Source organism: Heterocephalus glaber, unplaced genomic scaffold (genome assembly GCF_053883595.1).
Source record: "Heterocephalus glaber isolate CG9 unplaced genomic scaffold, H.glaber_assembly_v1.0 deba00001457, whole genome shotgun sequence".
NCBI lineage: Eukaryota > Metazoa > Chordata > Mammalia > Rodentia > Bathyergidae > Heterocephalus > Heterocephalus glaber.
Genome location: NW_028258305.1, coordinates 29,515,136 through 29,531,616, shown reverse-complemented (window position 1 = coordinate 29,531,616; position 16,481 = coordinate 29,515,136). Strand labels below are relative to the sequence as shown.

The 16,481-nt window shown below is 35.7% G+C and overlaps 2 protein-coding genes across 7 annotated transcripts in view; one reads left to right on the top strand and one right to left on the bottom strand.

Annotated features, from left to right (window-relative positions):
• The window catches only part of Arhgef33 (Rho guanine nucleotide exchange factor 33), a 191,438-nt gene extending 183,571 nt beyond the window's left edge, over nt 1-7,867 (top strand). The window contains exon 19 of one of the 2 annotated variants that reach the window (XR_015453001.1): nt 1,669-7,867. The gene's annotated coding sequence lies outside the window, so the exon portion shown is untranslated. The remainder of the gene's footprint in view (nt 1-1,668) is intronic. The other variant, XR_015453002.1, reaches the window with a different exon arrangement.
• The window catches only part of Sos1 (SOS Ras/Rac guanine nucleotide exchange factor 1), a 166,418-nt gene that overhangs the window by 138,368 nt on the left and 11,569 nt on the right, over nt 1-16,481 (bottom strand). The gene's annotated exons all lie outside the window — the stretch shown is intronic.

Here is a 16,481-nt window from a genome sequence, read left to right as displayed (position 1 = left end):
AGTTTCATTAGTAGGTCTAAATCAACTACTGAACAATTAGACAATAAATATAGAAAATAAACTTCATATGTAGCATTATATGCATACTGAAAGCATTCTGAGCCCCCTCCTAAGCCTGGTGTGAATATTTTGGGAAAAAAAACTACTAAAATTTGTTCCAAATGTTGAAACTTCTGGCAAAGCAACATTTACATTAGCAACATAAGGATATTTTTAAATATACTTTTAAAAAAACAGAAAATAAACTGGCAGTATGTCTTAAAACATTCACAAAATGACCAACAAATTTCAGAATAATCTCTTGCTTTTAATTACCAGCACCACAGCAGAACTCCAGGTATCACCAGGTAAAGGTGAGGAAACAGGCTGATTCTATTCTACTCACTGCCTGAGTCCAGGCAAACAAATAAACAAACCCAACCAAACAAAAACAAAAACAAGATTTTTGTGATTTATCTATACATTGGCTTTTCCATTTAAGTTTTTTACATTTAAAAAGCACTCCACTCTTTAAAAGGTGGGGAGGAATCTCATCATTGAGAGGGAAAATGGAAAAAATAGATCAAATAAATTCTAGGGAGTGAGACTCAGAGAATGCAGAAAGGGAAAGAAAAGATTTTCATTTTAAATATATATATTTTTGAATACTAAATGCTTATTACTATTTAAAAGGGAACAAATTCTCCCAAAAGTGAATCACAAAGGAAGTCTCAATTTTTAAAGCTCTTTTTCTTAAGGAAGCTATAAAGCCATTAGGCTCAGCTAATCGGCATATTAACGATTATACCTGGCCATTTGAAACATACTTTATAAAATATAAAAATAAGCTTATTCTTTTGCTATAACAAAAGAACTAAGACTAAAATAGCTCAGCACTATGAGTTGCTAAAAAGCACTACATACTGCAATTCTAATAAACCACAGATGGAATGTTTTGACTCATGTATGATTTTTTTTCCCCCCATAATGGTGATGGCATGAAAAAACTAGAAGTTACTTAATGGTAGAACAATAAAATGAATTTAAAAAAAAATAGTTGAATATTCTAATAATCATTCTAAAATCTCAATCATTCTAAAAGCTAAAACTCTCCAGATATTAAAATTATTATGTATCAAGTTATTCACTTTGGCAACTTCAAAGTTGTTAAATCTAAATACTGTAAGAGGGATCTCATTGGCAGATAGTACTCCAAATAAAAGCAAACGTCAACCAGAACTGGCTTATAGAACAGAAATGAAAATATTTCTAGTTACTTCTACATTTTCCAGCCTGGAAAGTTTAAGATTACCTCAAGTAAAATACTAATGTAACACAGAAAGTCTGTAATTAAATAAAAGGTGATTCCACTGCACTCAGGTCCCGTAAGTTTTACAGAACATGTATTACAGACTGAGATGGCTGACTGCAAAATTCAAATACAGCCAGTGGAATGAAAAATTACCATTTCTAATAGGATTTTAACACATAAAGTGTCCTGGCTTAGAACAGGGAAGGATGGGAGGTTTGAGGGTGATGTAAATACAATTTGCCTTCACTGGACACTTTCTTTCCAAGGGTTTGTATAGCTGCTATGAAAAATAAAGTATAATTATCATTGCTATCTAAAAAGCAGTAATTTCATTATGAAATATCTTTACTAAAAGTTTGTGTTGTTTCTACTTTCAGACCAAGATAATACAACTTCAACGGGAAAAAAATTTTTTTCACAAAAATTTTTCTGTGAATACATGGTAAAATTTCTAAACAGACTAAAATGCAACGAGAGAAAAACAATTAGAATGGCAGCAGATTTCTCATTAAAAAACAGATCAGAGGGAAGTGGTACAATCTTCTGTAGGTGCTGAAAGAGGCATTAACCCAGAATTTATACCCAGCAAACACATCCTTCTGGAATGAAGAGGTCAAGACATTCTCAGATGAAACAAAACTATGAATTGCCAGCAGACCTACCCTAAAAGAATGGCTAATGGAAGTATTCTAAACAGAACAAAAATGATAAAAATTATGACGCCAATAGATTAATAAATAATGCACACAGGACGTTACAGGAGCCACTGAAAAAAGCTATACAAAGAGATACTTTACAACATTAGGAAAAAAAACCCACAATGCAAGTCTAAAAAATTTAAGTTACCCACAGTAAGGCACAAAAAAAGGAAATATGAATCAAAAGCAGGATAAGCAGAAAAAAATAAGAAAAAATGGCAGCCCTAAACCATATCAATATCTGCACTGCATATAAATGATCTAAATTGCTGGGCATACAGTATTGGCATACTCCTGTAATTCCAGCTACTCAAGAGGCTGAAGTAGGAAGACAGCAAGTTCGAGGCCAAGGTGGGCAACTTAGCAAGGCTTTCCTTAAAATTAAAAAAAAAATTTTTTTTTTTGGTACTGGAGATTGAACTTGGGACCTTGGCCTTGTGAGGCAGGTAGAGGCACCACTGAGCTAAATCCCCCGTCCTAAAAAAAAATTTTTTTTAAGAGCTGGGGCTATAGCTCAGCTCCATCCTCTGTAGCACACAAATAAATAGTCTAAACACAATTACTCGCAGAGATTGGTTCTTCAACTTTGGTGCTTGGGAAGACCATGTTCTTGGATCCTATTGTGAACAGCCTTTGAAAAGGTCATAAGACTACAGTTCAGAAGAAAGGAATAGAGCTAAATAATCGAGAAAATGCTTCCTCTTTTTTTTTTTTTGGTACTGGAGATTGAACTCAGGACCTTGCGCTTGTGAGGCATGCGCCGGAACCACTGAGCTAAATCCCCGGCCAGTGCTTCCTCTTGATACTGATGTACTTGTCTACAGTGATAATTTAGAAAGTACTGAACATCTTATAAGAGAGTTCATTACCCATGTGGGCTTAGTTATAGAGCAGGTGGTTTGTGACCACATGGAAGGGATCACGGCCTTCTATTTAAAGGAAGCACATAAGCAGGGTTGGTAATAAAATAAAATTGCTGAAGTAAAGGCACAATAAGGTAAATTCTCAAATAATACAGAGGAAATGGCCAAAAAAAAAAAAAAATCAAGAGAAGAAAAAGAGAGATGTAGAAGGCCTATCCAGGAGATACAATCTACCTGTAATTGGAATACCTGAAAGAGAGGACAAAGCAAACGATCCTGAAATAATAATTAAGGAACTAATAGAAAACTTTCTGGAGTTGAAGAACAAAGTAGGCCAGCAAATGAAGAAGGCTCACAGAGTACCTCTAAAATTTAATGAGAAGAAAGCAACAGCTGGACATACCATCATGACTTTAAATTTCAACGATGAAAAACTTTTCCAAGTATCCAGAGGAAGCAAGTTACCTATAAAGGGGCAAAAGTCAGACTGACCTCAGATTTTTCTCTTGCAATTCTAAATGCCAGAAGACAACAGAACAACATCTACAGAGCTTTAAGGGAAAATAATTTTGAACCAAAAGTTATAGACCCTGCCAAGTTAGTATTTGTATGTGAAGGCAACTGGAAGACATTCGCAGATACCAAGGGGTTAAGTATATCAACCAAGAACCTTCTTTGCAAATGTTGCTGAATGATTAACTGCAGCCAACAGAAAAAAGAGCAGAGAGATAATTGTATGAGAGATGTGATGGTTTAAAATAGTTAAGAACATGAAGTTTAAAATTGTTAAATATAGGGTAATAAATCTAAATGAAAAATTGATTTTGTAAGCTAGATCTAAAATTTTTCAGTTTATATAGTTTTAAACTGTCAAAGTACATGCCAAATATTCAATGTACTGAACAAATAAAGATGCATGTTGTTAAGCCAAATGTATGTTAGATAAAAGTGCTTTGTCACTGTGGGCAGGATAAGTACAGTGAAGACATTCTAAATATTAATCTGACAAATTTGGAAGATGTTATGGTTTTACTTCCTTTAAAAAAAAAGCTAACAAGTTCATAATGTTAATACTGATAATGTAAGGAGAAAATTTCTGAAACACTGCTTGGAGAGGATGGATATGTTTGAAGTACTGAATTGGAAAAACCAGTAATTAATGCATCAGATCCTAGTTTATATAAGTCAATTTGTCATTGAGTTGTAGACAAAAAATAGATTATATACATTCCAAGTTTCTGCAATGGAAAATAAGTGAAAAACTAAGAAAAAGCAAAAGAAAAATATCAAGGAAGGATTACATTTTGCATAGAAGATACTGACAGAAATAGAGGTGAATTATACCCATAAACTGGTTAAACTCCCAATTAAAAAAACCAAAATTGAGTAAAAAAACAAAATCAATCTCTTATCTGAGACACATTTACATAAAATAAAAATTTAAAGGTAACAGAAATTATTTAGGAGAGTAATATTTTTATTAAGCAGAAATAAGGATGTTTCACAAAAAATTTCATATTTAAGAGACCATGTGGCATTCATATGTAAGATTTTTGCTCAATATCTTGATGTGGGTGATAGATAGTTTTACTGTTGTAAACTGATATAGATACATATATTTTAAAACACATTTTAAATTACTTTATGTGTTTAAATTCATTAAATGATCCTTCAATTAAAAAGAATACATATATGTGGCCCAAAATTTAAAAACAAACAAAAAAACAGATTGATAGATTACAAACCATGACCTAACTATGTGCTAACTATAGGATATTCACTTCGAATATAATGATATGAGGTCAAATTTTAAAAGATGTATCATGCAAGCATTAACAGAATTAATGCAAGAGTGCTTATACTAAAATCACATAAAGTAGACTTCAGAGCAAGAATTCTATTGGAGACAGAAAACATAATGATAAAAGAGGTCCATACTCCACAAAGACAGCAATCTCAAATGTGTGTCCACCAAACAACAGAAAAAAATTGACAGAACTGAGGAATTTAGCAGACTTGTAAGTGATGAGGATAGGTGTGAACTGGGTATACACAGGATAGGAAATAAGCGGGCCGGGGATTTAGCTCAGTGGCACGGTGCCTGCCTCGCAAATGCAAGGTCCTGAGTTCGATCCCCAGTACTGCAAAAAAAAAGATAGGTAATAAGCAATCCATAGTGTTGTCCCACCATAGGATTTGGAGCCAGAAGCCCAAACAGGAACTTTCCAAATACTTGGAAATTAATCAACATATTTTTATCTAATTATCTGTGGGTCAAAGAAATATTAAGAGAAATTTAAAAAGGAAAAATAGAAGAAAGTTTATAGCATATTAGAAAAAAAGAAAAATCTCAAATCAGCAAGTTTTCTCAAGAATTACCCAAAAGGAAAAGCAAAGCAAGTAAAAAGAAGAAAATGACAGAAATCAATAAAACTGACTGGGTGAGGTGGCTCACACCTGTAATCCTAATACTTAGGAGGCTGAGGCAGGAGGATCACCATGAGTTTGAAGGCCCCCTAAGATAACGTAGTGAGTTCAAGACCAGACTGAACTACATGGCAAGACGATCTCAAAAGAAAAGAAATCAATAAAAAATTAAAAACAGAAAAACAATGAAAAGCCAGAGTTCTTTAAAAAGATGAAAAAGTGACAAACCTCTAGAAAGACTGACAAAAAAGTGAGAAGCACAGAGGTACAAATCTAACAAAACATATATAGGACTTGTATACTGAAGGCTAGACAACACTGATGAAGAAATCAAAGAAAATCTAAGAAAAAATAGTGATACGCCATCTTCATAGATTGGAAGACTCAACATAATGAAGATATCAGTTCTCCCCCGCCCAAAATTAATATAAAGTTTTAACATAACTCTTACCAACAACTTAGCAATCTTTTTTGGTAGATATTGTCAAGATTATTCCAAAATTTTCATGAGAAGACAAAAGAAATACAGTACCTAAAATATTTTTTAAAAGAAAAATAATGTGAGAGGATCTCTTCTGCCCAATTTCAAGACTTATTATGTATCCACAGTAATAAAAACTGTGCAACACTGGTAGAGGGATAGTTGCATACATCAGTAGAGCAGAAGACCCAGATGTAGGTCCCCAAAATTATACCCAATTAATTTTTGACAAAAGCAATTCAATAGAGAATTTCAATCAATGGTGCTGGAACAATTGGACATCCACAGTTCAAAAAATAAAACAAAAACCTCAACCCATGTCATACTTTATATAAAAATTAACTCAAAATGTATTGTGGACTTAAAGGTAAAAGATAAATTTATAAAGCTTCTAGGAAAAAATACAGACGGAAATTTTCAGGCTCCATGGATAAGCAAAGAGGTCTGAGACTTACTATGAAAAGCTCAACATGTGAAAGAAAAAGACTGATAAGATAAACTTTATTAAGATTAAAAACTTTTGTTCTAGAAAGAGAAACCACCAGCAGTGTGAAGAGACAATCCACAATGTGGGAAAAAATTTTCACCTGCTCTTCCTCAGACAAAGGTCTACTATCTCGAATCTATAAAGAACTTAAAAAGATCAGACCTCCCAAATTTAAAGACCCAATCCAAAAATGGGCATCTGGAATGAACAGACATTTCTCAGACAAAGAAGTAGAAATAGCAAATAAATACATGAAAAAATGTTCAACGTCACTGGTCATTCGAGAGATGCAAATGAAAACAACGCTGAGATTCCACTTCACTCCAGAAAGAATGGCTGCTATCATGAAATCAACCAATAACAAATGCTGGCAGGGCTGTGGGGAAAGAGGAACACTGCTCCACTGCTCGTGCAAGTGTAGACTGGTGCAAGCACTGTGGAAATCAGTATGGAGATACCTCAAAGAACTAGGACTGGAAGTCCCATTTGACCCCACTATTCCACTGCTGGGGATCTTCCCCAAAGAATTAAAAGAAACATACCACAGTGATATATGTGCACCCATGTTCATAGCAGCGCAGTTTGTAATAGCTAAAACTTGGAAACAGCCCAAATGCCCATCAACTGGAGAATGGATAAAGAAAATGTGGTTTTTTTATAAAATGGAGTACTACTCAACCATAAAAAATGAGAAATTAGAGACATTTATAGCTAAGTGGATGCACATTGAGGCGATACTCTTAAGTGAAATAAATAGGACACAGATGTGTAAATACCGAATAGTTTCTCTGGTGTGAGAAACTGAAAGTGTAAATAAGGACTAAATGTATAATAGGTCATGTGAAATAGGAAGAAAAGGGGCAAAGGGGAAGGAAGTGGGAGGGCTAAGGGAAAGGATAGAAGGGAATGGGATTAATATGAGAAAATGGAAAAATAGGAACAAAATTTTTGTAAATAGGGAGGACTGGAGGGGTTGAAGGGAGGGCTGGGCAAGTGTGAAAAACAAGAACCAAGAGAGACCATGTAAAGGTGTAAATTTCCAATGATGAATGTCATTATATTGTATACCTAAAATGTACCAATGATTAGAATGAATAATCGATAATGTAAAATAGGAATAAAAGGTCCAAAGGGGTAGGGGTAGTGGGAGGCACAGGGGAAAGGAAAGAAGGGAAAGGAAAAAATGATGAGAAATGGAAAAAATGGAAATAAAGTCTTTGTAAATAGGGAAGGGTGGAGGGCGTGAAGGGAGGGCTAGGAATGGGGAGAAAATAAGAACCAAGATGCATTATATAAAGGTACAATTCCCAATGAGAAATGTAATTGTGTTGTATACCTACAATGTACCAATAAAAGAATTTAATACAAAAAAAACCCAAAAAACTTTTGTTCTGTGAAAGACCCCAGTAAGAGAATGAAAAGATAAGCTACACAGTAGGAGATATTTCCAAAACCATATCACCAATAAAAGACTAATATCTAAAATACATAAACTACTCTCAAAAGTCAGTAGTAAAAAAGCAAATAATGCAATTAGAAACTAGCCAAGAGAAATACATATTTCCTACACATACACATGATATAGCATATTTACAACCTTTCACTGCAACAGGGATGAAACAGAAAAAGATCAGAACATTTCTCATTAGGAGACTATTAAATGAGTTACAGTATATCCAAACCATAGTATGAAATATAGAAAAGGTTTTTTTCCAGTGCTGACAACTGAACGCAGGACCTTAAACATGCTAGGGAAGTGATCTACCAGCCCTTTGTAATTTTATTTTGAAAAAGATCTTGCTAGAGTGGCAAGCTTGGCCTCATTTACAATTCTGCCTTCCTCTGGTTGGGATTACATGAGTGCCAGACTTTTTTTTCTTAATATACACACTTTTCAGAATGCTTGTTGGACATGGGAGTGCACATCTGTAATCCCTGCTATTCAGGAGAATGAGGCAGGAGAATTAAAAGCTCAAGGCCAGCTTCGACTACAATAGTGAGAGACCCTATCTCAACACATAATAAAAAACTAAGAATTAATAAGTGTTAAATATGAAAAAAATCACCAAAACAGAATTGAAATGAATGTGTAAGTATAACTGTACTTTCAAGAACTTGCTACTGTGGATTATTAAAAGTTTATGATCTTCACAGCAAATATGTAACTTTAACAACATACAACTATACTGTATATATATTTACAATATAAGGTAGCAGAACAATTAAGCACACTTTACATGTTATGTAAATTTGCTAATTACATAAACTATGAAAATGCTTTCACTTAAAGGTAGAAAAGACATAATTTAATTTTTTTCTTTAATTTTCTTCATTTTGGAAGTTATCTTTCCAAAGTAATTTTAAACCTATAAACTAATAGCTATTCCAAAGATTTTTTTGTTTGTTTGACCCTGAAAACACATTTTTCCCTCAGAATGTTGTAAATGGAGATTAACTCCTCAATCTCTATTTAATAAAATTATAAAATACAATCTCAGTTGTAAGCTGTCTAAATTTTAAAAATTGGGAACAGGAAATTTAAACGTCAAAAGAGAAAGAGCGAGACAGAGACAAGAAAGCAGTAAAAGCACTATAATCCCCTTAACAATGTATAACATGACTGCAGTCAAAATTTTTGACTCTGTAAATTTACTCTTTGATACAACATCTCTTTTAGCTGTTTAAGTCTCTCTGACAGTGCTACTTTGAATGCCCCACCGTGACATCCCCAAAAGCAATGCTGCCGCTTCCGAATCTGTGTGGTTGCTTGTGCTTATGACCCACTTGCCCTTCTTGCTACTGACTGACTCAATCTTTCACAAACAAGTGTGACTTCAATTTGTGGGGTTTTTTTTGTTGTGTTGTTTTGTTTCGTTTTTGAGACAGGGTCTTGCTATGTAGTTCAGACTGACCTTGAACTCACTGTGCAGCCCAGGCTGGCCTCGAACTGAAGGCAATCCTCCTGCCTCAGCCTCCCTCCTGAGATCACAGGAGCAAACCACCACACCTGGCTTCAATTTGTGGGTACTAAGAGACAGGCACTCTAAATAAACTGAGGTATATAATATGTAGCTTAAATCTTCCTAGAGAAAATTATAGTTTTATGAAGGTATATTTGTTAATTTACCTTTTTTTTTGGTACTGGGGATTGAACTTGGGACCTTGTTTGTGAGGCAGGTGCGGCACCACTGAGCTAAATACCCAGCTGTTTAATTTAAATGGAAATATAACTGGCAGAATTTCAAAGAATACAACTAAATAAAATAAAAACATTTAACAAATACAGAAGGTAAACACAGTCTACTGTTGTTCAAAAGTTCCTCTTACCCTAGCCTTAGCACCCTAAAGTAATTCTGTGTGTGTACAGCATGTAGTTAATCCAACCATTTAGCTAATGATTAAAGAGGCTGGGTGTGGTGCTGCAAGCCTGTAGTACCAGCACTTGGAAGCCTGAGACAGGAGGATCGCCATGAGTTTGAGGCCAGCCTGGATACACAGTGAGTTTAAGGCCACCCTGAGCTACATAGAAAGACCCTATCTCAAAAAATACAAAGCAAAAAAAAAACCAAAACCAATGATTAAAGATTCACATATATTTTTTCAAAACATTTACTATATTATAGTCCTCTGAATAATAACTATTTTTGGATGTGTCTTATCCTCCACTAGATTATAAACTCCTTGAATGCAAATTTTTAGTGATCCTTGTTCTACTCTACAAAGCTAAACACAAGATTTTGCACACAACAGTTCCTTAATAAATATCTCTTTAATTCAATCATGTTTTCCAAAGGGATAATGTTAACAGGTGCTCTGAAAGCATTTCCTGCTTAAGAACCACCTAACTGGTGCCATGGTATGTGCCTGTAATCCCAGCTATTTAGGAGGCTGAGGTGGGAGAATTGTAAATTCGAGCCCAGCCTGAGCAACATGGTGGGACCCCGTCTCTTCTTAGGTGGGTAGGGGGACAACTACTTGTTACCTAGGAATTTTAAAATGAAATACTAAAGTATAATTAACTTAACATAATTTTTTGTGAAAAGAGTGCTTTTTTTTTTTTGGTACTGGGGATTGAACTCTGGTCCTTGTGCTTGCACAGCAGGCGGCGAAACCACTGAGCTAAATCCCCAGCCCTGTGAAAAGAGTTCTTAAGATTTCATATGCAAGAACTTTATCTCACATAGTATGATAAACAAATGTCAGGACATAGATCAGAATTTTACAGTGATTATTAGCACTATGTCTCTATGGCAGAATTTTTACAAAGTGCTTCAGGAATGCACCAGCACAAAGCCAAACTGCAAAGACTGAGAGAAGTTCTTGCTGTTCATGTTTTTGTTTTTTAGCTAGTGGTGCTCAAGGAAATCTGTCAAAATTTACAGAAAACATGCTAAGGAACAGTGACAGCAGTGACTACACACACAACGAAGAAAAACGCTGAGAAGGCACTAAGCAATGAGAAGGCTACAGCATTCCACAATTAAAAAGGAAGCCCCAAAGAAAGGGAGGAACCTGCCTTCAAGAGTTACCACATTTTAATATTCAAATTCACAGTTTTCAATAATAGCAACAACAATCTCAAGGCATAAAAAAGTAGGAATATGTGCCAGGGATGTAGCCTAGTGGTTCTGCCGCCTGCCCTGCAAGCGCAAGGACCAGAGTTCAATCCCCGGTACCAAAAAAAAACCCCAAACAACAAAATGTAGAAATATTTCCATTCAATGGAAAAAACTGATTAACAGATTGATTAAGTAGGTCCAGACATCAGACCAACTATATAAAGATTTTGATACAACTGTCTTGAATATGTTCAAAGAGCTAAATAAAAAAAAGAAAACATGAGCAAATGATTAAAAGAAATCAGAAAAATGACAGCAACAAAATGAGAACAGCAATAAAGAAATAAGAATTATAAAAAAGAAATCAAAAAAATTCTAGAACTGAAAAGCATAACAGAAATTAAAAAAAAAAAAAGGACAAAGATTCAACAGCAAATTTAAGGAGGCAGAATGAACCACTGAACTTGAAGAAAGGACATTTGAACTGTTGAGCTTGAGAAGACAAGAATGAAGAAAAGTTAACAGAGCCTAAGTGACCTGTTGGACAACATCAAGTAGAACAACATGCATTATGACACTCCAGAAGAGAGAAAGGATAAAAAGAATATCTGAAGAAATAATGCCTGAAAACATCTCAAATTTGATGAAAGATAATACATTACACTCAAACTCTTCAACACTACAGACAGGCAAATCTTAAAAAGCAGCCAGGAAGAAGCATCTCTTTATATACAAAGGATACTCAGTAAATTAGCAGGTGATTTCTCATCAGAAACATAGAGCATAGTGGAATCACCTAAAGTACTGGAGAAAAATAACTACCAAGATAGTCCTTTAAAGAGGGTAAAACTGTCCTTCAAAATGAAGTACAAAGACATTCCCAGATAAGAAAAAGCTGAGTATGTTCAATAACATTAGACCTATTCAGGGTCGGGGATTTAGCTCAGCGGTTCCGGCGCCTGCCTTGAAAGCACAAGGACCTGAGTTCAATCCCTGGTAACAAAAAAAAATAATTAAAAAAAAAAACATTAGATCTATTCAATAAGAAATGCTAGAGGGCCGGGGATGTAGCTCAGTGGCACAGCACCTGCCTGGTAAGCACCAGGTCCTGAGTTTGATCCCCGTACAAAAAAAGAAAGAAAGAAAAAGAAAAAAATGCTAAAGACAGTCCTTCAGAATGAAAAGAAAGAACATTAAATAGTAACTCAAAATCATCTGAAAAAATAGAGGTCTTTGTTTGGTAAAGGTAAATACATTGGCAAATATTAAACCTATTACTAAATATTTGGCTTGTATCTCCATTTTTATTATTTACAGGGCTGAAAAGGCAAATGTGTTGGGAGCATTTCTGCATAAATTTGGGAAAAAATATTTCAAAATTAAAGTATGACTACAGCTGTCTAAGGCCCAATGTACCTTGCCCCAGAGCCGGCTATGCCATGTGGAAACATAACTCCATTTTGCCTTCGGTCACAGCTGAGGCCTCAGTGGTCTGTGAAGCTGTGGTGCTCAATGGCAAGATTATATCAGCTGAAGACATCCTGGTTCATAGAGAACCAAGCAGTAATACAAAGAAAAAGGTTTCACCTGGGGAGGGACAGAGTTCCTCATCAGCCCAGCTCATCCCACCTTCTGAGGTGGGCATGCTCTCCTTTCCGCCCTCATCAGCAGGAGATTTACATCGCACAGGATCAGACATAGGATCACCACTGCCCAAGTCACTCGATACTCCCTCCAGTTATTGTGTGTACCAATAAATAGTGGCAAGCTCAGAGAGTCTTTGTCTTTGCCCACTCTGAGGCACTGACCTCCCGGGCCCCCATTATACTTTGAAATTATGCAAGTCTCTATTGTCTTTTTTTCTTTGGCCCTTGCTGTTCCCCTTCCTAGGCAGTCAAAGGAAATCAGCCTCCGAAACAAATGCACAAAAAATAATAACAAATCCTATTATCGAGCACACACTGTACAGTACTCCCCCTCCCCATCCATGGCTTCTCTTTGTAGTTTCAGCTGCCTATCGTCAACTGCAGTCCATAAATATTAAACAGAAAATTCTAGGAATAAGCAACTCCTATTTTAAATTATGATAAAACTTTAGGTCATGAATGAGCCTTTCTTCAGCACATGCAAAGTACATACACTGCCCATCTCTTAGTCACTTAATAATGACTAGTGTTGCCCTCAGTGATGCCTACAGTGTCCACTCCATCTCTTCAATAGGTATGTACCATCTTATATCATCACTAGAAGAGTGAGTACAATATAGTAAGATAGTAATTTGAGAGAGATCACATTCCCAACATCCACAACTTAAAGGAGAAATTTACTTTGGCTCATATTTTTAGTCCAAGTTCGCTAGATCCAAGGCAGGATGCCATGGCAGAGGAGCACGGCAGAGGAAAACCTGCACATATTGTGGCGGCCACGAAGCAGAGAGAAGGCGGGGCAGCAAGGACACATCCTACCAGGTCATGCCCGCATGACCTACCTCTTTGGACCAGGCCACATCTCCTAACAGCACATTTAGCTATAGCACACACCCGCACCCCACCCCATTGTGGTTCAATCACTTTCAGAAAAGCCCCACCTATAAGTGCATAAAGCTTTGGGGGGGGCCGGGGATTTAGCTCAGTGGTTCCACCACCTGCCTCGCAAGCGCAAGGTCCCGAGTTCAATCTCTGGTACGAAAAAAAGCAAACAAGGTGCATAAAGCTTTTGGGGACATCCAGATGTAAACCCTAACATTCACGTAAACTTTTTTTTTTTGGTACCAGGGATCGAACTCGGGTCCTTGTGCTTGCGAGGCAGGCGGTGGAACCACTGAGCTAAATCCCTGGCCTCACCTAAACTTTTATTATAGAATACTGTTATAAGTTCGATCCCTGGTACCAAAAAAAAAACCTTAACTAGAATACTGTTATAATTGCCCTATTTGTTATTTTTAATCTCTTACTGTACCTAAATTGTAGGTATGTATATAAAGAAAAACACACACACAGGGTATGGCAATATTCATAGTTTCAGGTATCCACTAGGAGTCTTGGAACGCAATCCCTGTGGATGGCGGGGGGGACTATGTATAAAGATGGAATTTATAACAGCAAAAATATAAAAGGAAGGAGGACTGAGTTGTAAAGGAATGTCATTTTCCTATGCTACTGAAGTTAAGTGGGTATAAGTTCAAATTAGATTGTTTTAACTTTAGGATATTACATGTAGCCATAAGGAAAAGATCTAAAAAATATACACAAAAGAAAATGAGACTGGAATCAAACAGTTCAATACATACACCAATTTAAAAGAAAAAAAGGCAGCATACATAATGGAGGAAGTAAAGAGCAAAAAACGTTACAAAGCATACAGAAAAAAATATCATTACTTTTTCCTTATCAGTGATTAAGATTGATTAGATCAAACTCTAATCTTAAAAGGCTGACATTGGCAGAATGGATTAAAATATATGATCCAACTAGATACTATCCATAAGAGATTCACTTTTTTTTTTTTGGTACTGGGGATCGAACTCAGGACCTTGCGCTCTCGGGGCAGGTGGTGGAACCACTGAGCTAAATCCCCAGTCAAGAGATTCACTTTTTATCTAAGGATACAAATGAACTTTTAAAGTAAAGGATGGAAAAAGATATTCCATGCAAACAGTAACCAAAAGACAGCTGGAGTGGCTCTAGTAATGTCAGACAAAATAGGCTTTTAGCTAAAATTTTTTACAAGAGATAGTGTTACATATTCTTAAAAGGATTTTTAGGAGATAACCATTATAAACACATATGCACAAACAACAGAGTCTCAAAATATATAAAATACTGACCCAAAAAGGGAAAAATAATTCTCAAATAATAGCTAGATTTTAAAACACTAACTCCAACAATGGGTAGAATAATCAGTAGATCAATAGGGAAATATAAGATTTCGACATTATTAACCAACTAGACTTAACAGGCACATATAGAACACTCCACCCAACAGCATAAAACACCTATACTTCTCAGATGCACATCAGATATTTTCCATGATAAACAATACAAAATAAAACCAATAAATTTAAAAAGACCCTGGGTGTGGTGGCACACACCTGTAATCCCAGCACTGGAGAGGCTGAAGCAGGATTGCCACAAATTAAGGTCAGCCTGGGCTATATATAGTGAGTGCAAGGTCACCCTGAACTACATAGTGAGACCCTGACTCAAAAAATAAATAAATAAATAAAAAGGCTGCCTGGCCATGATGAAATTTGAAGTCAGTAGCAGAAGAAAAATGAAATAAATACACAAATATGTACAGATTATACAACACACTCTTAAACGTATGAAAGAAATCACAAAGAAAATGTGCACTTAGAGACCAATGCTTAGAGAAAACACAACATACCAAAACTTATAGAAAGCAGCAAAAGCAGTGCTCAGATGGAAACTTATAGCTACAAATGTCTGCATTTAAGAAGAAAATGATCTCAGGCTGGGGATTTAGCTCAGGGGTTATGGTGCCTGCCTCGAAAGCACAAGGCCCTGAGTTCGAGGTGGCACATGCCTGTAATGCCAGCAATGAGCAAGGCTGAGACAGGAGGTTCACAAATTCAAGTCCTGCCAGGGTAACTTCTCAAGACACTGTCTCCAAATAAATAAGCTAGGGCTGGGGATATAGCTCAGTGATGTTTTGATATCTAGTAGTGCAAAAAAAACCAAAAAACAAAAAAACCCCTCAAATGAATAGCTCATTTTACACCTTGGAGTGATACGAAAAGACGAGTAAACTAAATCTAAAGTTAGAAGAAAGGAAGTAGTAAAAATGAGAGCAAAACCAAATATAATAAATAATAAGGTTGAATTAGTAATCAAAAGCTTCCCCACAAAGTCCAGGACCAGATGGCTTCATTGTTGAATTCTACTAAACATTAAAAGAATTAACAGCACTATTCTCAAAACTCTTCCAATATGGGCCAGGGATTTAGCTCAGTGGTCCTGCCACCTGCCTCACAAGCAAAAGGTCCTGAGTTCGATCCCTGGTACCAAAAAAACAAAAAAAAAACAACAAAAAAAGCTCTTCCAATAAACAGAAGAGAAAGGCTTCCTAAACTCAATTCTACGAGGCCAGCATTACTCTGATGCTAAAAGCCAGATAAAGACATCGCATCAAGATTACAGACCAGTATCCATAAACTTAGAAAAATCTTCAAAAAAATGCTAGCAAAAAGAATCTAACAGCATATTAAAAGGATTATACACTTTGACTAAATAGGATTTATCCTAGGAACGCAAAGATAGTTCAACCAACATTTCAAAAGAAGGTAATATACCACTTAACAGAATGAAGGAAAAACAAACAAAAAGATGACCTAACTAAATGGAAAGCCATCCTTACTCATGGGTAGGAAGACTTAATATTGTTAAGATGTCACAATTTACCCAATCTATAGATTTAACACAGTCTCTAAGAAAAGTCCAATGCCTTTTTTTGCAGAAATAGAAATACTAGTCCTCGAATTTATATGGAATTTGAAGATGCCTGAAGAACCAAATCAATCAAGAATTAAAAAATTGGACAACTCACACTTTCTGATTTCAAGACTTAATAAAATGCTACAGTAAACAGTGTGGTGTGGGCATAAGGACAAATAGACAAACGAAACAGAAGTGAGAATCCACATTAAAAACATTATG